This window comes from Eleutherodactylus coqui, chromosome 1 (assembly GCF_035609145.1).
Source record: "Eleutherodactylus coqui strain aEleCoq1 chromosome 1, aEleCoq1.hap1, whole genome shotgun sequence".
Lineage (NCBI taxonomy): Eukaryota > Metazoa > Chordata > Amphibia > Anura > Eleutherodactylidae > Eleutherodactylus > Eleutherodactylus coqui.
The window spans coordinates 113,969,099-113,991,764 of NC_089837.1; positions in this window are offsets into that span (position 1 = coordinate 113,969,099).

Below are 22,666 nucleotides of genomic sequence, written 5' to 3' on the forward strand. Positions count from 1 at the left end.
TAGAGTTGTTACAGAACTTAAGACTGTTTAATGAGACAATTATCATTACAGTCACCCAGGCTAGGATTTTGATAACAATGGACACTGGAACTTTATTGACAGACTGAGTCACCCCAGATTGTCAGGTCACAAGGAACCATTTTCCTGCTTTACAGTTAATTAAGCATTGTTTGTTTAACAATGGCAACTCCTGCATCCTAGGTACCTCAAGCTAACACTGAACCAGAAAACCGGGACCCTACCCTGCCAACTGTGGTCCCTAATGCTCTATTGAGATACATTTTAAGATTCCAAAATCCCTTATTAATGGCTTAATGGCTTTTGAGCAATCATTTTGCATAATCTACTAATTGGTACTAATGCCTATGGTACTAATGCTTGTGAGTCACTGGGAGCTGAATTTATTCAGAGGACCACCCACTGTTCTCTGAATAAATCCTTTTGTTCTGCCAATGGGGCTGACAGCTGAGAAAAGCTGAGACAATGCGTTATCAGCAGTCCCCGGGAACAGCACAGTGTGTGGTTAGTTTTATCAGCTGTTCTGCTGAAGGATGGATTTCAAGCTGAACTGAAAATTGTCGTTCAGCAGAAAACTGAAAAATGGGCACATTTACATGCAACGATTATCGCTCAAAAGATGGCTTTTGATTGAATTTTGAGTGATGATCGTTGTGTTTAAATGGGCCTTTAGACTCTGCAATTTGAGTTAGCTCTAGCCTAATCTAATAGTGAAGGACTAGGCCTATGCTCCTGTTGCTTAACTGTGTTAAATGTCACATACTACACCATGATAATGATTGCGTTACATTCAAGCAGGCAGTGAGAGCAGTGATCTACACAAATGCAACCTAAATAAGGCTGGAGAGAAGGCAAGAATATACACACAAAACTGGACACCGTTCATACCAAACATAAACCGAACATACAAGCAACAAAGGTAAAACATGGACATCGGACCCCCACACTACACAACATGGCCAAATACTTACCAAATATATTAACACAACAAGGTAGATAGAAACATCAATAAGTATAAGAAATTGGTTCATATTTTGGCCAGAATACATAAGCGCATAAGCTCATGTCAAGGGTCCTCATTATCTTGTCAGTCCCTACACTAACAAGATAACTAAACAACATAAAAGGGAACCCTGCTTACAAGTGGGGCAATTGTCCAAATAAGGACGGCCCCACGCTAGAACCTAGGGACCACCTGTCTTACCCTATAAATGAATAGGCAGGATCATCAGATGAGGACATAATACAACATGTCTGCACACCTACAGACACAAGGGAACACCAATACACAACATAATACACACTAGCTGTCTGCACACCTACAGACACTGAACAAGACACTGTTCACATGAGGTTTCTGCACACATACAGATACAGTGGAATCCCACCCAGAACCATAGATATATACACTGAAACAGGACATAGTTTTAAAATGTCCACATACGTAAGGGGCAGAACGTCAGACATCATCCATCTGACAACATAAAGGACATCCGATGTCTGGAACGACACCTGACAAGGGTAAGGGAGCAGAGGCCTGAGAACATGCAGACAGGGGAATCGTTGTCTGGACAATCCTCAGGGAATGTGGGAGAAAGACTCACACAACAAGACAGCATGCATGACTCCAAACCAAAGTTCTGAGAGTGAAGAATGAAAAATGGATAATGACCAGCACCCTCCAGTTATAAGCGGCTGGTATTTATGTGCAGCAGACCGGTGGTGATTGGCTGGCTGGAGAACTCCACACCATCAACCAGCCAAATCAACCACACCTGCAGCAGTGTGCGCCTGAAAAACCACAGAATCTAATCACAGAGGCAGAGACGTCTAATATATTCAAATAAAGCCCTTCACAGTTTAGACAAGAATTTATAAAAACAAATCTTTTTAATAGATAATTTTTTAAAAAACATAAAGCACAAACCTCCAAGTTTTATAGAGGTGTACAAGTCTCAGAAAGAGAGACTTACTACCACTTGCTGCCTATACTTTTTGCCTCTTCCTGATAAGCAAAGGAGGAGACTAATAGGTTATATCAAAGATAAGGCAAAGTGGTAGCCTGATAGGTCTAAGAAAAAGTTCGTAAACTCAGAACTCAGGATGTCATTAGCTTGCTATACATCTTTCCCCGTTATTAGTTTATTAGTGGATCACTGTTAGTCAGTCCACCCAGTACCTGTTTGCATTACTAGATGACACTGGTAAACATCCCACACTTATAGGATTGTACCGTATATAGGGGTGTAATAGACAAGTCCACTAGATACGTGGGGATAGTCACACTTTTAGAAAAACATGAGTCACAGATAGTTATTGTGGCTTCTCATCTGCCAAGTTACTCAATGTTTCCTAATGTTTCCAGGAGGGTTGAGGGATACTTCCTCTGTTTGAACCGATCAGAAATGTTTTGCTTTCGGTTTCAAAGTTCTCTATTTCTGAGCAATTCCTCCTTATCCGGAGATATTGCCCTTTGGGTATTTCCTTTTTCAGGGAGTAGGGGTGGAAGCTGTCCCACCTCAAGAGGTTATTTGTAGCCGTTGGTTTCCGATACAGGTTGGAGGATATTGAGCCATCTTGCTTGATTTCTATGGTCACATCAAGGAATTCTATAGAGCAGTCACTGATTGATGATGTAAAGTGTAGGTTGAGCTCATTGCAGTTGAGGAAGTTAACGAATTCATTAAAATTCCTCTCACTACCAGACCAGAGGATCAAAATGTCATCAATATATCTTGTCCATAGGACAATATATTGAGACCAGTTAGAATTTTCCTCTGCAAAGACGATCTTTTCCTCCCACCAGCCCAGGTACAGGTTGGCATACGATGGGGCACAGGGAGTCCCCATCGCAGTGCCCCTGAGCTGGTGGAAGTACTTAGAGTTGAAGATGAAGAAATTGTGGGTTAAGATGAATTTTAGTAGTGAGAGGACAAACTCCGTGTGTTCGGACATGTAGATACCTCTTTGTGAGAGGAAATGTTGTACTGCCCTGATGCCACCCTGGTGATTGTAATACTGATCAAGCTATTGCATGCTTGATTGTATCAATAAAAGATCAAAAAGTACCATCTAAAAATTGTGAAGAAATCACAAACACATTATTGGCCTAGCCACTGTATGATTGACGAAATCAACAAAAGACTAAAAAGTACCATCAAAAGTGCAAAATCATCAAGCCTTTTGCTTGAATTGAATGAATAAAGAGCCCTGATACTAGACAAGATGGGCTCCTTTCATTCAAGTACAAGCAGAATCGTCCACTATTTATCCTAAACGGGCGTCTACTTGAAACTTCCTTTCCGTGACAAAAAACCTTTAGGAAACATTGAGTAACTTGGCAGATGAGAAGCCACAATAACTATCTGTGACTCATGTTTTTCTAAAAGTGTGACTATCCCCACGTATCTAGTGGACTTGTCTATTACACCCCTATATACGGTACAATCCTATAAGTGTGGGATGTTTACCAGTGTCATCTAGTAATGCAAACAGGTAACTGGGTGGACTGACTAACAGTGATCCACTAATAAACTAATAACGGGGAAGGATGTATAGCAAGCTAATGACATCCTGAGTTCTGAGTTTACGAACTTTTTCTTAGACCTCTCAGGCTACCACTTTGCCTTATCTTTGATATAACCTATGAGTCTCCTCCTTTGCTTATCAGGAAGAGGCAAAAAGTATAGGCAGCAAGTGGTAGTAAGTCTCTCTTTCTGAGACTTGTACACCTCTATAAAACTTGGAGGTTAGAGATGAGCGAACGTGCTCGGCCACGCCCCTTTTTCGCCCGAATACCGCGATTTCCGAGTACTTCCGTACTCGGGCGAAAAAATTCGGGGGGCGCCGTGGCGGCACGGGGGGTAGCAGTGGGGAGTGGGGGGGAGAGGGAGAGAGAGAGGGCTCCCCCCTGTTCCCCGCTGCTACCCCCCGCACCGCCACGCCTCTCCCCGCCCCCCGGCGCCCCCCGAATCTTTTCACCCGAGTACTGAAGTACTCGAAAATGGCGGTACTCGGGTGCGTAAGTACTCGAAACGAGTATGTTCGCTCATCTCTATTGGAGGTCTATGCGTAGTGCCCTATTTGTTCTTTATGTTTTTTTAAAAATTATCTATTAAAAAGATTTGTTTTTATAAATTCTTGTCTAAACTGTGAATGAAAAACCACAGAACTACAGGACCCAGGAGCATAACATGACAGTTTGCACCTCTGTTTCAACTCATGCACACAACTGTTTTCAATTTCTTGAATACAATTAGCTGACCTGGATGAGCACTTAGTACTTTGTTCATCCATTACACAAAAGGCCCATTTACACGCAACGATTATCATTCAAATTTCGTTCAAACTATGGCATATGAGTGATAATCATTGCATGTAAGTGCTACCATTGTGCACTTTTCGTCTAAACGATGATTTTTAGGTGAGTTTAAAATCCATCGTTTAGACAGCATGCTGTGTTTTCCATGGGAGTTGGAGATTACATTGTATTCTTTCATCAGCCCATGCGAAAACAATGGAGCTGATTGCAGAGCTCAGACCATCACATTAGTGTCCATTAACACTTTATGCAATACGATCACTAAAACTGTCAATCTTTCAATCACTTGAAAGATTGCCTTTGCGTGTAAATGGGGCTTTACTAGTCAGTCACTAAATTCATGTCCCTATTTGTATACATGCTTTACTGTCATAATTTTAGGATCATACTTATATATGGCTATAAGTTCACAATGAAATTTAACTGGTACAGAATCTTTTGGCCCAAAAGATGTAATTACGACTCGGAACTCTTCATTTATTCCCATACACAGCTTAGTCATCATTGCTAAACTGAATGTATCAACAATATGAATCATGAGAGAGAAGGTATTGAAGGTGTGAAAGACACCAATCACCTGTTCTTTAATACAAACAATTGCTAAAATAGGAACAATACATTCAGTCACTGTTTAGCTTCTTACTTTTGTTTTGCCATTGGAAGGCCATAAATACATTTATAATACAGGGTCTAAGGGCTGCTGGAGGGAAACATACATCTGAGACAGAGGCGTAACTTAAAGCTCCTGGGCCCCAATGCAAAATGTGTAGCAGGGACCCTAATTATAATGCTTTATTAATAGTACAGGGCTACCTATATGGAGAAGAGAGGTCTTATGGGCCCCCTAAAGCTCCTGGGCCCGGGTGCAACGCATCCCCTGCACCCACTATAGTTACGCCCTTGATCTGAGATAATAAATGCCCATTTACACGTAATGATTGTAGCACAAAATCCCCTCGAACGAATGAAATCATGATCATTTTTACGGCTGAGCTATCATGCATTTTTTGTTTGCTTTTCACAGGCCACTTAGTTTCAGCCACCTTAAAAATCATCGGCAGCTCGCTCACTTCTGGTTACGCTTAAATACTCTGCGCTCAGTGTTTCGCATAGCATGTGAAGTGAATGAGAAGAGAGCGATTCTCAATGATGATCTGCCTGTCTAAACATCCTGCACAAGTGTGAACACCTGCAAATGAATTAGCGGTGACGTCACTCGCTGTGCTCGTTCAAACGGGATCGTCTCATGTAAAAGGCGCATAAGGCACCCCATGCTACAGCAAACATTAACTTCTTAGATTTAAAAAAACATGTTTTTACATACTGCAACTTATCTGCATCCCACTTACTAGAATATAGTGGGTGGCATGCAGATAAGTTGCAGTATGTAAAAACTTGATAACTAGATGAAGTACTGCTCGTACGCAACTTATGGTTCCTTCACACAGCCTGCCACCCGTTTACTGCAGCCATTCTTGTAATGGATGCAAAGCAGGCCGACATCGCTCTGGACCACCCCTTTTTATACTAAACAGGAGACACTCAAACATTGAGGCGCTCCTATTTACATAAGCCGATAATCACTTGGCTTTTACTTTTGCTGAAAACCAAACGATTTAGACAAGTGATCGTTTGCTCATTCAGTGCCCTATTGGCAGCCAAGTATATATGGGATGATCATTGCCCAAATTCACTGTTTCCAGCAAAAATCTGGGTGATAATCGCCTATGTAAAGTACCCTTTAGACCAGAGGTTCCCAAATCTTTTTTGGCCCGTAGACCACTTGCCGATTTTTTTTTCCCGTAGACCCCTGCCTGCCTGATATTGAATTTTCCTTAACTTATTCGGTTTTTCCCAGCTGACACAGTGCTGCTCACTTAGATCGTGTTTTTTGTAGAGTGCACAATTGTAAAAAAAAGAAAAACTTGTATTTTATTCAGCTGCGGTTAATCCGGCCGAAATTGTGGCTGTGGCGCGGGTTTGCCGACCGCAGCATGTCCATTCTTTTGCCGCGCTCTCCTCTATGGGAGCGCCGGCCGCAGCGGAAGAGCGACCGGCCAGGCCGCTTCAAAGCCGCAGCGGGTTTTTCCGCAGCGCTTCTCCCGGTGGAAATCTCACGGTTTTTGCTGCAGCCAAACCGCGAGATTTCCGGCGGGAATCCGCCCAGTGGGAACCCACCCTTAATGTTGATGATGACCTGCCTAAATGGAGTGCACTCACATGGACCTCCATTTACATCTCATGCACCCCAACATTTTTTTCTTGCTGACATGGATCCCCAGCAAGTCAAAATCGAACCCTGGGTGTCCCTATAGACCACTTTGGGAACCTCTGCTTTAGACAAAGGCAGTAAAACATCTGCTTCTGGCTTTTCTCCAGACCCCCATATGTGTCATTGTCTGCAGCTATGATAGTTCATTAGGAGATGAGCCTCCATATGCATGGGGACAAGAAGGGATGTCATACTATTGGCTGATGCAAACATCATTTGGAGATAATAGTGAGCATCGCTCAGGCTTATACGATACGGCATGCATTGAGTGGAGAAGTAATGTTGCAACATAAGCAAGGACTAGCATGCACGGACTACTAATTTATGCATTGATTCAGTATTGGACTTGTGTGCCAACAAATATAGCACTTCTATTGCTGTGTAAGGGCTGCTAACAGTGGGGTTTGTCAAAGTCTGTCATGTTTATGTATCAAAAATAAAACTCTTCTGTCAAGACAATTTATTTTAAATATGTATACAGAGGTTCTAGCCGGTAAATAAAACTAAGGGAAGTTACAGCTACTTGTGTCACGGCCTACCGCTGTAGAGAGAGCTCTAAGGTTATGTGAAGGAGGATGCTCCTTGGTAACAGAAGGCTGTTTTATGTGTAATGTTTTTCAGATCTAACACATTTTGAGTGCATTTATAATATTTTAAGGTTTGCTTAAGATTGCAGTATTACTTCATAGAAGTCAGACTTTCTTGTACTTCAAATATATAAGTATGAATACATTAGTGGAACAAAACAAAAATGAATAGAGATGTCTTTTTTTTTTGCCTTTTTAGCCTTTTTTCCATTTTGTCAGTTATGCATGAAATCATTTTGCAAAGTGAGAAAATGTAAGAAACTCTTCACAGATTGCAATACAGTATGAGAGTTGCTTTGAAAAATTGTAAGAGTTCCATCTCTCCAAATGGAGCCTTGCTTGGAAAAAATAAATTGCTGCAAAAATATAGTCAAATGACTTGCTGGAGCCAGCAGAATCATGTTAAACAAGCCAAAATTAGTTTTTTTTCTCACTAGCTTCTTGGAAAGTATTTCATTTTCATCTACATTATCTTCATTATTTCACATATGTATATATAGTACACTACTAGGCATGAGCCCATAGAAACATATAGGAACACACATTTTCACTCTTGTGCAAAGCCTGACAATTTAAACCTGAATATAGATACACAGTTTTACAAATCATTTATCTGTCAACCATACAAAAAAATTACTTTTCTTCCTTTTTGGATATTAGGTGCCTAGAAAATTGCCTTGGCTATTTGACATCAAGTAAACTACCTACCTGTCTGGTGGACACAGACAGCAGAATTAACCTCCCCTTTATTATTGCACAGGACCTTACTACTGATGAGTGAACCTTTCAAAAGTTTACTTGGTTTGCTACTAGAGATGAGCGAGTGTACTCGATAAGGCAAACTACTCGAGCGAGTAGTGCCTTATGCGAGTACCTGCCCGCTCGTCTCAAAAGATTTGGGTGCCGGCGGGAGGGCGGGGAGCGTCGGGGGAGAGCAGGGAGGAACAGGGAGGAGATCTCTCTCTTGCCCCGCTCCCCCTTGCTCACTCCCGCAACTCACTGCTCTACCCCGCCGGCACCCAAATCTTTTGAGACGAGTGGGCAGGTACTCGCATAAGGCACTACACGCTCGAGTAGTTTGCCTTAGCGAGTACACTCGCTCATCTCTATTTGCTACATTTCAGCAAAAAGTTTGGTTTTGTCTAAATTAGTTTGAACTGAACCAGAATTTCAGCAACACTCCTAAAAGAGGGGGTTTCATCCAAGACGAAGTGCCTGAAGTTTGGGTATGTGCCGAACTGAACTTTTAGCAAAGTTCAACCCAAAACAGATTTTGACTGTTTCGTTAGTTAAACACTATACCTTAGGGCTCATTCACATGAGCGTGATTTTAGGGCAGTATGGGCGCATAAAAAGATTGTTTCTAAAAGGACGAATAGTTTCCTATGGAAAAGTTCATGTGAAGGAATTTTAGATGTTCAAAAAGCTCGCATCTAACAAAGATAGAACATGCGTGTGCAATGCACGCATCTAAGGTCCATGCTGAGGGAAAAGATAGAACCTGACCTATCTTTGGTGCGAGCTGTGCAGGAGTTTCCATAGACTCCTATGGGAGCTGGATAGCATGAACCACGCAGCTCCCGATCATGTGAATGCGCAATTTTACTGCTAATTAAGCTCGAGACCTAATAGCTGGAAATCGATCGTTCACGCTATTTTCTCACGAGTGTTAGAGCTCTTTCACACGAGCGTATATCAGACACGTTTTCACTGACGGCCGATATAAGCTACCCATCAGTTCAGATGGGCGTATTCCCGATGTGTAAAAACATCTGGCCGGGAAAGATAGTGCTTACAGTGCGCATTCCGGCTGGATGTCTTTACGCCGGCCGGGAAAGATAGGTCTCGAAGTATCTTTTCCAGCCGGAATACGGCAGCTGCTATAGCCTCCTATGGGAGCCTATGACAGCTGCCGGAGAAGGGAGGTGGGAGGAAGTTTAGCAGAATGACTGCTAAACTCCCTCCCCTTTCCTCCCTCTCTCCACCCCCCTGTCTGCAATGGGAGGGGGCGGGAGCTAGTGTGCTAAATTCCTGCCCCCTCCCTCTTGCCAGCAGGTCCCATAGGCTCAAGCTTAGAGGGAGGGGGACTAGCTCTGCTAAGCTCCCACCCCCACCCCTTGTCGTAAGCCAGCTAAATTCCCACCCCCTGGCCGACAGTTTCCCGGGGCTGCGGAATATATGCGCCGCAGCATCTGCCGTCTGAACGGCTGTTTAAACAGGGGTTGCAGCCATGACTTGGTCACGGCTGCCTCTTATTCACGTGATTTTCGTATACGCTGTGGCCGTGACACAGCAAGCCGAAAATCACCACGCTCATATGAATGATGCCTAATGCGTTTTTTTGTGATGCTATGAGAGCGTGAAAAGCACGCTCATGTAAACGGGCTCTAAGCACAAGCCAACAGCTGAACAAGGAACAAGAATTGTGCGCTTCATTCAGTTTCTGCAGATCTCGTTCACATGAACGTGGTTTTAGCGCTCTAATAGCATTGCAAAAAAATTGCATATCGCTCGAGAGAAAATTGCGTGAACGGGTGATTTGCAGCTATTACGTCTCAAGCTTAATTAGCTGTGACATTGCCCATTCACACGATCAGGTGCAGTGAGGTGCGTGTTATCCAGCTCCCATAGGAGTCTATGGAAACTCCCACGCATCATGCACCAAAGATAGGTCAGGTCCTATCTTTTCACGCATCATGGACCTTAGATGCGAGCTTTGCAGTTGCAGTCCTATGTTTGTTAGATTCGAGTATTTTGCACGTCTAAAATTCCTTCATGTGAACGCTTCTATAGTAAACCATTGGTTCTATTAGATGCAATCTTTTCACACGCCTATAATATGCTAAAACCACATCATGTAAATGAGGCCTAATTCATCGTTGGCTCATTCGCTAGTGCCATTTAATCTGCGCTCGTTCAGGGTGTGAGATGGGAATGTGAAACACTAAACGATAAGTGATTCCAACTATGAATCTGCCTGTCTGAACAGGCTACACGTTCGCTCGTGCAAATGAGAATCATGCAGTTCTCGATAGGTGTGAAAGGATATTAGTCGTTCCCCATTACTGACCATATATATATATATATGTTACTGTTACTAAGGCACTGATGTCGTCTGATACCACCATGAGATGATACGGGGCTCGCTGACAGGTCCGCCTGTTAACAGAGACCATTATGGTGGGTTTCTGCAATGGATGATGATACCTGCATGTTCCCCATTCTACAACACAAATTGCGCTGTGACTCTTTAGTAAAGGATTGTATAACCCTTTTGTTCCTGCTAAATGCAGCACATTGTTAATTCAGTATCTGAGGTATTTTTGTCTTTTTCCAATGTGTTACTCTTGATAGACAATATTAGAACTTTAAACAGCTTTTCTAGAGCACATTGTTTTCAGAGCAACATTATGTCAGCATACAAACATCTGCCATGTCTGCTGTATTTTGATAAACTACTCAATTTTATTATTGCATTTGTGTGAAGCACTCTGAGTTTTCGTCTTCAAAGTAAGTGGTTACTAAGAAATAAACATATTTTTCTTACGTTAGGGATTATACTAGGTATGTGCTTCTGGTTATCCATGTATGATGTTTATGTGGTCAATGCTGGCCATAGGCAAGATACAACTTGTATGGAGCTTTTTATGGCACGCCCTTCACCCCTGTTATCAGAAAAAAACATATATATATATATATATATATATATATATATATATATATATACACATATATATATAGCACTGCTAGGCAGTCTGGCTGTATTCTGCTTATGCAGAAAGCAGCAGAATAGCATTCCCACACCGAAACAGTTCAGGGAATAGGTATTGTACCAGAACCAAGCTCATAACGTAAAGAAAGCCCCAGAACCAAGCTCATGACAGAAGTATAGCACGAGATTTAAACTCATAATATAAATACAGCACCAAAAGCAAGTTCATAACATAAATACAGCACCATGACCAAGTTCATAACATAAATACAGCACCATAACCAAGTTCATAACATAAATACAGCACCATAACCAAGTTCATAGCATAAATACAGTACCATAACCAAGTTCATAACATAAATGCAGCACAATAACCAAGTTCATAACATAAATACAGCACCATAACCAAGCTCATAACATAAATACAGAAGCAGAACTAAATGACTGTATTGCTGGGGCGCAGATGGTCCGAAAGCAGTACCTGGAAACATCATAGCGGAGGAGACAGATCCAGGAGGATAATGATTCATGGAACTACACAAGACACTGCTAAATGAAGATCATCAGGCTGGGTTGAACTAAGAGAGGCACTACCCCCAGCTTACATCCGCCTTGTGTTGCATTCCATAAACTGGTGGCCAGAACTCTGTGCAACTGCACAGGTTGGAAGTACTTAAAGCCAGGCATGTATGTGGTTCAACATTTGATCATCTGAAGAAACACTGCTATGGGTAAGAGCAAAATAACAAAAGCTAATTATTACTTTTATTGCACAAAATGCACACAAAGTAACTCAATGACACAGGCATTGCCTAAAAATGGGAATCAACACGTATTATATGTTAACACTTAGTTTTTATTCCCTATAAATGTTTAATTTTTTTGCTATATTCATAACATATTAAAAAATTAAGGCCATAGAAAACCAATAAGAAATTTACCTTAATCTGGATATTTTATTTCCACATAATAAGTATATAATTGATCTGAAAAAACTATGGAGAGAGATGCTTAATTTGTGAATCTTAGCAAGGCAGTTGAAGTAATTAAATGTAGAAAGATAGCCAAGTGACTCAACTATGCATGAAAATATAGGAACTGAGCTGCAGAAAAATGATAGCAGGTGCTTTGGACTGATGTGTCAAAAAGTGAAATATTTGACTGTAACATAAGGCAGTTTGCTCGTAGAAGGACTGGGGAGCGGTACAATAATGAGTGTCTGCAGGTAACAGTGAAGCACGGTGTAAGTTTGAAGCTGCAGTTCAGCCAATGGAGTTGGGGATTTGGTGAGGATGAATGGTGTCCTCAATGCTGAGAAATACAGGAAGATACTCATCCATCATGCAATACCATCAGGTGGGCAGCAGATTGGTTCTATATTTAGGGTCGTTTTCCTGTTGCAGAATAAATGTGGAGCTTAAGTCACTAAGAGCTATCTTCAGTGTAAAGAAGTGTCTGTCTGGGATTATGTGAAGAGACAGAAGGATTTGAGCAAGCCTACATCAACAAAAGATCTGTGGCTAGTCCTCCAAGATATTTGGAACACCCTTCCTGCTGACCTCCTTTAAAAAGTGTGTGCAAGGTTACTGAGAAGAATTAATGCTGTTTTGAAGACAAAGGGTGGTCAGTAGAGATGAGCGAGCACGCTCGGTTAAGGCAGTTACTTGAGCGAGCATCGCTCTTCTCGAGTAACTGCATACTGGTCCGAGCAGATTCAGGGGGCAGTGTTAAAATAACATATTAACATAAATCATTCACTGACAGTCAGCGACATAGTATTAGTAGAAAAATTTTCATTTCAATATGTTGTGAACTCCATGAAAACCTACATAAGAAAATTAATACATTCAAGGAAGGTATTTATTCAGTGACATTTGAATACTCGAGTCCCTCAACTAAGATGTGGAAAGTTTGTGAACATGTCGTCTTCACTCATATATTTGGTGTGCAGTAATAATGAAGCATGCAGACACTACTTTTCTACATTTGTGAATGTTTTATTTAACTAGACCTCTGGCCCAATGGAGTTACTTGTTCTGAAGCATACTGTGCTTTGCCAATTGCCCTTAACAAAAAGCATTCATTTTATACAGAGGATGCACTTAACAATGATTTTAACAGACACTGAAGTTCATTTAGAAGTCTGTAGAAGTTTAGAGAATAAAATTGGCTACTTTGACTAAAGATTTGAAATCCCTAGATGTCAATAGGTAACAACATTTAGAAAATCATGTACATAGAGTTATTACTAAAGTCACATACATCATTCAACCATCATAGTAAAACCACTGACTGGTTAAATGAATAAATGTTGATTATTTTGTGACCATAGTGTTAAAGTAAGCACTTAATTTAGGTGATCCTGAAGGGGTATCGTAGTCTTATCAATCAGGTATGCCTATTGCCTAACTATTATTTGCTGCATCGGAGAAGAAAATGAGAAACACTCAAGTGATGTTTCCAATGTCTTCTGCTTCATTGTTGAAATGCAGGAAATTATGTAGCGTGGCAACCCCCACGGTCAACAATTCAAAGTTCACAGCATGTGTGAGTCTTCTCTCTTGGTAAAACATTACAAAAGTTAATAATTATGATAAAGCTGCATGCTTAGCATCTGAGACCCTGTTATTAAAATTTCAGGGACCATAAAACTTTCACTCCCTTATCAGTGTCTAGTTAAAAATGTTTGTGTCTCTGTTGCAGTATTCATTTAAGTGCAAACCAATCATATTCATGTCTGTGCCTTGTCATAAGTATGTGTATATATATATATATATACACACACACATGACTCTTTGGATCTATTTAATTTAGGCCTGAAGAAGAACCCTGCATTGGTTCGGAAGCTCGCTATTATTACATCATGTATTTTTGTTAGCCATTAAAAGGTATCATATCTACAAGATTACATGGTTTCTCTGGGAACAATCACATTAAAATTTCACTGCAATGCATCTTTAGCGCACATACGTCTTGCTATGCAGATGCCACAAATGTTACGCACACAACACTACTCCATAAAATATTATTCAATACTTTTACAATGGCATTTGTCAACGGGGGATTTATTAGGCGGCAAGTGAACAGTCAGTTCTTGAAATTAATATGTGGGAAGCAGGAAAAATGGGCAATGTGTAAGGCTCTGAGAACATTTGATAAGGACCGAATTCTGATGGTTAGATGACTGGGCCATTGCATCTCCAAAACACCAGGTATTGTGATGTTTCCCAGTTTTCAGTGGTTATTTCCTTGGTCCAAGGAAGGACAACTGATGATATGGTCATGGTCACCCATGGTTAATTGACATGTGTAGAGAGCAAAGACTAGCCCATCTGGTCCAATCCCTGAGAAGAGCTACTACTACAAATTGATGAAAATGTTAAATCTAGCAATAATAGAAAGGTGTCAGAATACACAGTGCATCGTAACTTGCTGCCTACAGGGACGTACGGCCATTGACTGGTCACAGTACCCATGATGATCTCTGTCCACTGTCAAAAGTACCTGCAATAAGCACAAGAGTATCAGAACCTCATGATGCAGCTTTTACATCGTTTGAACAGATGGGTGTGTGCATTGGGGAGGAAATGGCACTGGGATGCACTATGGGAAGAAAGCAGTGTGATGTTCTGGGCAATGTTTTGCTGGCAAACACTGTTACAAGGCATTCATGCAGATAATACTTTGACACATGCAAACTGCTTGAACATTGCTACAAAAATCCCAAATCAATGTCCAAGAAGGACTACAGAAATTATCATGAAAAAATTGTTTATCAAAAATTACCTGTACAATAAAAACATTTAAAAAACAGAAGATGAAGGAAATGCATCAATACAAGGGAAATCCATCACCGCAGGTCACACATATAGGAAGTTCCTAAAGAAAATCAAGCTCAGATCAGCCTACAATAGGCACAACCAATCTCAATGTCATGCACATATTAAAGTGTTACCATGCAACCGAGGGTCTGGAAATCCCTGCGCCCCATTGCTACAAACAAGTTAACCACTTCATGGCAACATTATTTCCTAATTGCAGTGGTCTCTTTCAGAAGGATAATGCATTCTGCCACACTGTAGAAATTGTTTAGGAATGGTTAGAGGAACATAAAAAAATGTCCGAACCACTTCTCGGACTCCATGTTGCATATTGTACATAGTATGCATTGGTAATCGAAGGGACCTTTCACACATGCAGAATATTTCTGCAAGACGCAGAAAATTCTGTATGTATACACGGTGCATCTTTCAGAAAAATTCTACATGTGTGAATGGTCCCTAAGATACTACATTTTCCGCTGACTGCCCAGAACTGCTCATGTGGGTAGCACTGGTCAATCAAAGCAGGTGTAGTCTTTTAGACTAATGATACTCACTAACGTACAATGTGCATCAGGAAGTCAAAGAAGCTAGTGCAGCCATCTTTGTTTGTCCAGGCCCAGAGGGTCGTTTTAAGGGACCTTTTACACAGGATGGAATAGTCAGCCCCAACATTCGAACTGCTAACATGCCGATTTTGAGCGGAATTCAGAAACAACATATTTTGCAATATTGTTGTGGAATATTGCATCCTGTGTGAAAGTTCCCAAAGGGATCTGATAGTAGGTATGGGACAGGATACTACAGCACACCTTCAGAGGTCTTGTGGAGTCCATACCTTGGCAGGTCAGTGCTGTTTTAGTAGCACAAAGAATACATGTACAATATTAGGCTTGTGGTTTTAAGGTAATGGTTGACCATATAATATAGACAGTTGGTTTTGTAGTAATACTGTATGACAACAATTTAAATGGATTTGCACTTTGCAGAATGGTGACATACCATTGATACATATCTAATCATAGTATTAATCATGCCCTGAGGAACTGGAACACTCACTAATGTAAGGAGACTGAAAGCCTCAGTAATACATTTGAACCCCTTTGGTACGTGTCAAAAATTTTCATTACTTGATCTGTTGATATAGTGCATTGATATTAATTACACATTATTGCAAAGGCATAACTCAGCGGTCACATGCTGTTCATGCCAGTGACTGGCAGTAGGGTTGACGTGAATGATGGATGGCAAGTGACTATTGAAAGAGTTTCTGGGACGGCAGTGACTGGGACTGAGGCAGCTGTGTTGGACCAGGGGCCATTTAACAGGTAAGATCTGCATAGTGTTCTTCTTACTTTAGCCCATTCCACGTTCATAACTATGTTTTGTGATTTTAGTTTCTTCCTAGGATTTGTGTCCTGGGGTAGGAAATAGGACCAGTTGACCAGTTGTCACCTTCTAAAAACAGAGCCTGTCCAATGTTACAAATATGGTTCAGTTTCAGTGGAATTGTCAGCATCAAGCCTATGAATATTGATCTTGCCCACAAAATAGCTACTCTGTACCTGTGAAACTAATGAAAGCCTTCAACCAAATGTTCTGGATTTTTTTTGTAGTCACTTCTCAATATGGTTGGTAAAGGAGAAAAGAGAAAAACAACAGTGCTGTCTATAGATCAATAAACCAATCAGACTCCAACTGTCAGTTTGCAAGTTCAAGGAAGATGAAATCTTAATAGTAATAAGAGATTCTGCTTCCATCTAGTCGATTCAGAATCATCTTAGGAAATGTGCATGAGCGCAATTCACAGGACTTGGAGTTCTGAACATCACAAAATGGATGTATCTTGAAGCAAGGAGGAAGTCTGCCTGATATTCTCCTGCAGCCACTCTTAAAGGGAACCTGTCGTCAGATTATTCCTATGCAATCTAAGCATGTAATAGTCTTGATAATGAGATTGACATATTATTATATATTATTGTCATAGGTACTCTGGTACCTTTACAATTCTATTTTGAAGTTTTCCTGTGCTGTATTAAAATTAGGCAAAAAGAGTCAGATTTTCTCCGCACAGTTGCGCCAGGCATGCCCCCTGATTTTGATGGATAGGTATATTAATTTTCTATCCTCTGATGAAATTCCGCACAGGTGCTATGTCAAATGATGCTGGAGCTTGCTTATTAATGTCCACCTTTACTTGCAATCACTTCATATGCTGAATGCTCATGTGCTTCCTCAGCCATTACTCACATGGTCAACTGATACTGTGTTCCTCTGAAAATAAGACACTGTTTTATATTAATTTTTGCCCCAAAAGAGGCACAGTGTCTTATTTTTGGGAGTGTCCTATACTTACTTAGTTGACGCCGTCCCGGTGTATCTCCAGCCCTGCAGCAGGCTGCCATGTCCTCCACACTGACAGCATTCTCTTCCTGGTAACTAACGAGGCTTTGAATACCCCTCCTCCAGCAAGTGAGTACTGTGATTGGATCACGAGCGCCACTGGCTCTGCCAATCAGAGCTGGTGCTCGATGAAGCAATCAAAGCCATTCAGTGATGTCATTCACTGAATGGCTGTGAATGATCGAGCACCGACTCTGATTGGCTGAGCCAGCGGCACTCCTGATCCAATCACAGCACTCACTTGCTGGAGGAGGGGTATTCAAAGCCTCGTTAGTTACCAGGAAGAGAATCCAAAATGCTCGATCATTGTTTTCCCATAATTTGCCATTGGGAGGCCTCCATAAAAATTGCCCAAATCCACCGAATTCAGACCAGTTTTCTATTATGTATATGGCCAGTTTATGACAAAAATGTCAATGTTTAAGTTGCTCGAAAGCTTTTCTATAAATAGTAAATATGGGTAGGTTCCTGATAATGTTCTGATTTAATGTAAGCCCCAGTCATTGTTACAAGGCTTGTTAAAAAGTCTGACATTGATTTGCAGGACCGCTGCCTTCCAATAAGTGGCGCTGCAGAGGGATTGTTCCATCTTCCAATTTTTGCATATTTCCCAGAGGAGCATGGATTGCTTTAAAGTTTCCTCACACCTTCTAGATGTTCTCCTTAAGGAGAAACGATACCCTTCTAGACCCACATCACAGGCCTCTCATTAACCTAGCCAGAACCTTGCTGCATACTGATGAGGGGCAATCACCCTGATTCCTCGGTCACACGGGCATTTTTTCCCGCGATTTGCAGATCGCATAACAGATGCGCATCCGCAAATCGCGTGACTGGGGCCGACGATTCGCTGAAAAATCTGCACCTAGCAGCGTTTTCAGTGAAACGGCCCAGGGCTGCCCGCTATCCTCTGTCACAGCTATGCCACAGCTGTGGCACAGCTGTGGCAGAGGAGAACGATGTTCGCCCATTGAATTCAATGGAGCCGGCAATACAGCCAGCTCCATTGAAAGCAATGGGCTGCCGGCGAGCGCTGGATGAATTTTCGGGAAGGGCTTAAAAATATAAGCCCTTCCCTGAAAACCATCCTGAAAATGTGTAAAAAAAAAGTATGCTCACCTTTTTCCTGCAGCCGGAGTTCAGCCGCGTCCGGCCGGCAGAGTTCTCCTGAACTGCTCTTTGTAGTATTCAGCCCTTCCCAAAAATTCATCCTGAGCTCGCCGGCAGCCCATTGCTTTCAATGGAGCCGGCTGTGTTGCCGGCCCCGGTCACACAATTTGCGGATGCGCATCCGTCATGCGATCCGCAAGTTGTGCGAAAAAACGCCCGTGTGACTGAGGCCTGAGGGTGCATTTACACCGGCGAGTGCGTTATCGGTCCGAAATCTCACACTTGCATACCCGCAATTCCTATGTCACTGCAACGTATTTTGCAAGAAAAACGCATCACTGGACTTTCAATTCTCATACATAGTAAAAATACAAAATTGGCATTGCAGTTGCATGAAACTCACATTGACATGCGAGTGCAATGCTTTGTTCTTATTTATTTTCTTGCTCTCATAGAGAATAATGGGCCCAAGAATAAGACATGCATCTAAAGAGAAATCTGTGAATATGTAAATACGCCCTAAGGGCGACTTCGCACGGACGTATTTGCATGCATATTTGCGCGCAATATGCAGAGAAAATAAATAACCCATTGATATTAGTGGGTGCACTCTCATTTCTCTTTCTTTGTACGCACAATAAAATAGAACCTGCTCTATTGTGTGCGTATTTGCAAAGGGCCTCATAGAAGTCTACAGGGCACACTAATGCGCACATAATACCAACTGAATTCACAAAATACAGTGCAAAACGATGGTGAAAAGAACACATCTGGATCTCATTAGACTAAATATCCTTTTCAATAACGGTGGGGGTGTCCCATGCATATTTGAACATACCCTGCATGTGCAAAAAAGTACATTAAAATGCGCCGATATGTATGCAAAAGCATCTCGTTCATGGCGCAAATACGTTGCACTGAAGCGCATGCAAAAATGCATATGACTGTGAGTCGCTGCGCTAAGGAGTAGATATCTATAGGCAAGCACCTTATTGACATGTCTGCAGATTATAATTACTATCATTATTTCTCTGGCTGTGGTGTAACATTTGTGCTAACATGTAGATGCAGAAAATCCTCTATGCTCCCAACTAGTGTTCCTCATCTTGATGAGGTAAGTCTGACCTCATTTTTGGCAAAATCATGGAAAAAGCTAATTTCCCATAATGCCTACTACAGAAGGTCAGAGTGCATCCAATCAGCAGCCAAGGTGTCTTGATGATGTCACCAAATGTGTCCTACATCTTGAATATGGTCAGCAGTTTCATTGGATGCCTGCATCACATGACCTAGCCATATATAACATAGGCATAGAGTAACCAGAAGCCATTTGGGGGCTTCTACCCACTAGAGTTTTTTTTTTTTAACACTGCAATATCACTGCGTTTTTTTTTCAATGGGACATTCTAATGTTATCATCACATCGCACGAAAATCGCAAGTTTGTGCTTTTGTGATTTTTGTACAATGTGATTTTAACATTAGAAAGTCCCATTTAAAAAAAAAAAGCTGCGATATCGCAGCGTTATAAGAAAACGCTAGTGGGTAGAAGCCGTTACAGTTGAGCATGGGACAGAGAAGCTGCATGACATTTATATGCCTGTATAACACATGACCGGTGCACCTCGCATGGCGTGCAATATGTTTTCTGGCCCCATTGAAAACAATAGGCAATGCTTTCTAAGGGAACGCCTAAAGATAGGACATGCTGTGATTGTTTCCCACATCACGGTGCTCATCTATATGACCCCATTCAAAAGAATTTAAAATCTTGCTCCTGGCTACTAAAGGTAGCCGAGAGCCTGGAGCAGTGACCGAGGACGACGGTGAGTGGTCTCCCATCATATAATCACAGTTATCCAATGGATAATGGCGATTACGTAAACGTTAAAAACAGTTAAACTTCAATGCTCCTTTTGGTTTGGGCCCCGTTGAGCAGCCAGACATAAGATTAGGGCCACAATGGGTATATTTCAGAACACGGGACAAACAGGGGTATCCATTTTGGGATGAAAGCCTTCATTCATGTGTGTGATGTACAAAAAACCCTGTTTTTAAAGTGACAAGATTGTGTCACGAGTGTATATCGGCCGATATACACTACCATCTGGGGCGTAGAAGCTTGTAAATAGGCACACAAGTCAACCGTTTGTGCGCCTGTTCATACGGCATGGGCCCACGGCGAATATACGCCAAGGTTACCAAGCCGTCTCCCCTTTCCCCTCCTCCCCCCTTGCAGGCTCTCCTCTGCTCTCCTCCCCGCCTGTTCTTTGCAATGGGAAGGAGCGGGGCAGGGGCGGGGCTAAGCTCTGCCCAGTCCCGCTCCTCCCATTGCTGGCTGTGGACAAGGGGAGGGGTGGGGCCTAGATTTGCCTCTGCCTCGTCCCCTCCCATTGGAAAGAGTTAGCGGGGAGGAGAGCAGAGGTGAGCCTGCGAGGGGGCGGAGAGCAGAGGGAGGAAGTGTAATATAAACTCATGCGGGTTAGAAGTAATCATAAATATATATATATATGACTACTTCTAACCCGCATGAGTTTATTTAACAAATACATATAATATGTTTTGACCTTTTTTCTTCTACTCCTCCACCTTCTACTTCCTACTCTGCCTTCTAATGTGTATTTTATAGCTTGTATGTTTTAAACACCAACTGAACTGACGAAGGGGTTATTATCACCAAAACGCGTTTTCATAAGCTGATCATGTGCTTTATTAAATAAAAGGAGAAGTTTTCCACACCTCTGGTCACTTCCTATTTGCTTTAACCTGGAGTGTTGCGCCTTCTCCACTGCCAGTTTTTAGTCCTGTTCTCTTACTCTGTGAAGCCCACCCAGGTGGTGCGTCATCTGGTCAGGCAGCACCTCCACTATTGAAGTAACCACTTCACTCTCTTCACGACGTATGTAGTATCATTGTTCACAACAAACACAACTGTACGGGTTTTGCTCCACCCCTCTCTTTCCTCCTTATTCACATACTCACTGATACATCGATACAAGAGGGCAGGCATATAAACCAGATATCCCTCTAACATGCAGAGTCCAGACTGATATATGGAGGAGCCAAAAACAGTCACATGTGAGGACACTGATGAGGCAACCACTCACAACCCTCTTTATAATTAGGGCGGTGGTTGCTTAGTGTTAATTCCTGCACAAGAAAGTCAAATACAAGATGCCAGACGATATGATACATGTAGCGCACCATGCAGGATTGCAGCCTATTAATGTCACCAGGTTTGAAATCAGCGGGCTGCCCTGCACCTCAAAAGGTACACCACACCGGCACTGACACCCTGGGCTCCCCCAACAGTCAACGCCGCACTGCATGTTATAGATAAATGCTGATAAATGCGAGGTATTAGCTGATATTTTAGCTAGAATATGTGAGCCCACAACCCACGACAAGGGTCCTCACTTCTTTTGGGTCCCTACACTAACAGTTGAAATCACAGAAAGGGAATTGTCAAACAGAAAAAACTCACAGAAAGCGACCATACTCACTAGTACATTGTTACAAGAGCCCAGGCATATAAACCACATATCCCTCAAACATGCAGACTGATACATGGAGGAGCCAAAAACACACACATGTGAGGACACTGATGAGACAATCACTGCGGTAATGTGACAATTACATGATTATTGCTTACATTCCCAGGCTCACTAATGCTAAGGGCCAGGAATTGACTACAGCGATCTTGTAATTGTCACATGAATGGTGGACAGTGGTGCCCATTATAGCTACTGGGTAGTGATAAGGAAGGTGACTACGGACTTTTTTTAAATTAAACTCACTTAAAATTAAAATCAGGGGTGCCCAACTGCTGCACCTGACCGAGCAGCTTGGATTCCCCTGTGACTGATCTTTGCTCATCAACAATTGAAGTGGGCCCCCTGGGCTCAGTTACCCCCAGCATCTGAACAGATTTGTTGGGTGCTGACGTCGGGCCTGCTTCCATCCATCACCAAGCCCTGCTTTTGTACCGGGATGATGGGGCCAGCCAGAGGACATTCTTAGGCCTCACCTTGAGGAATGTGGGCCATAGCCCTTGGGCATTTTGAGGCATGTAAGTGCTTTTATGCTGCAGTGCTTGCAGAAGGACTGTCTCATAGCCCACATCAAAACATCAGTTCGGTACTGGGTGGCCACCCTCCTTGATACCTGCTACTATGCTAAAATGGCAAATGTTATTCCGAGAAAGGGACTTCAAAATGTAGCAGTATCAGGACAGATTGTTTAGCAGCTTAAGCAAAGCATTTCCCCATGGCCGCAGAGATGCAACAGCAGCATAGGGTTGGGCTGACAGTCACGGGCAGCACTTATCCATGATGGTCCAAGAGTATGTCAGCTCCCTCATGGATGTACATAGCCAATGCATTGGCCCCTTTGACTTCTTGGTGTCTAAGCAGGACAAGTGGCT